We start from the raw sequence: 1,942 nt of genomic DNA, 5'->3' as shown, positions 1-1,942 counted from the left end.
TTTGAGATTAGTTTAATGTAGTACGTTGCATCCAATTTCTAAATTCTCATTAATTATTCTTTGAGATTAGTTCAATGCAGTTGCATCAAGTTTTTGATTTCTCGTTAATTATTATTTGAGATTAGTTCAGTGCAATTGCATCCACTTTATGATTTTATGTTAGTTATTCATTAAGGTTAATTCAGTACAGTTGCATCCAGTTTTCTATATTTTGTTAATTAGTATTTGAGATTAGTTCATTGCATTTGCATCCAGGTTCCAATCTCCCATTAATTACTCTTTGAGGTTAGGTCAATACATCTGCGTCCAGTTTCTGATTTCCCGTTAATTATTTTTCTAGGTTAGTTCGATAGTTTACAGTTTCTATACAGTTTGCATACATGTAAGAGTCTATTTTTATAAACTCACTTTCGTTTTGGGTTCCTAATTACTCGTAATTACACATGTGAGAATGCTAAAAAGGCGAACATTTATGCTTTGAGGTCAGTGCGATGCAGTTACATCCGACTTTCAATTTCCAGTTTAACTATTTTTTTAGGTTATTTCAATGCATTTGCATCTAATTTCTGATTTCCCATTAGTTAATATCTGATTTTAGTTTAATACAATTGTATCCAGTTTTTGGTTTTCCGTTAATTATTCTTTGAAGTTAGTTCAATGCTGTTGAATCCAATATCCGATTTTATGTTAATTATTCTTTAAGGTTAGTCAATACATTTGCATCAAGTTTCTAATTTTCCGTTAATTATTTTTTGAGGTTAGTTCAATGCAGTTACATCAAATTTATAATTTCTCCTTAATTATTCATTTAGGTTAGTTTAGTGCAATTTCATCCATTTTTCAATGTTTCGTTAATTAGTCTTTGAGATTAGTTCATTGTATTTGCAGTTTTCGATTTCCTATTAATAACTTTTTAAGGTTATTTCAATACATCTGCATCTAGTTTCTAATTATTTATGCTTTGAGGTTAGTTTGATGCAATTATATCCGGTTTTTGATTTCCCGTTAATTATTCTTTGAGATTATTTCAATGCATTTGCATTTAGTTTCCGATTTTCCACTAATTATTCTATGAGGTTAGTTTAATGCAGTTGCATTCAGTTTTTTATTTTTTGTTAATTATTTTTTAAGTTTAGTTCAATGCATTTGCATCCAATTTCCAGTTTTCCATTAGTTATTATTTGAGGTTTGTTTGATGTATTTGCATACTATTTCCAATTTCCCATTAAATATTTTTCAAGGATTTGTATCCAATATATTTCTAATTTTCCGTTAGTTATTCTCTGATGTTAGTTTAATGTAATTGCATCGAGTTTTCGATTTCTAGTTAATTAATTTTTTAGTTTAGTTTATTGCATTGGCATAAAGTTTCCAATTTTCCATTAATTACTCTTTGAGCTCAGTTATGTATTTGAATCCAGTTTTCGATTTTCTTTTAATTATCCAATGTGGTGTGTAATACCAACTTCTACTTATCCATCTGTAGTGTCCTTGCAAACATAACATAAAAAATAAATTATGCTTGATTTACTATGTAAGATCATCGAAGATTATCCAGTTCTCGATTTCTTGTCAATTATTCTTTAAATTATATGTATGACTCACTATGTGGAATCTTCAAAGATTATCTACGAATAGGTGTTGTTATATTAATTATTCTGAAAAATATTTGCAAATATGCTGAACTATTTATATATTAATATTATATTGATCACTCATCCAAATTTCTTATAATGTGAAAATCTCACTCTCCATAAAAAAAAAAAAAAAAACTCGCCTTTGATAAAACCCTTCGATTCAACTCCATTTTGTTGTTTAATAATAGAAGTTTGATTTAAGTTTTGTGAGATTGTCTAATAAGGCAAAATTCATATGTATTGAAGCTACTTGAATAGCAATGAGTTTTCAATCATACGGAATAAGATAAGATAAACACCATTTT

This window comes from Coptis chinensis, chromosome 5 (genome assembly GCF_015680905.1).
Source record: "Coptis chinensis isolate HL-2020 chromosome 5, ASM1568090v1, whole genome shotgun sequence".
Classification (NCBI taxonomy): domain Eukaryota; kingdom Viridiplantae; phylum Streptophyta; class Magnoliopsida; order Ranunculales; family Ranunculaceae; genus Coptis; species Coptis chinensis.
Note: the sequence above shows the minus strand (reverse complement) of the source record.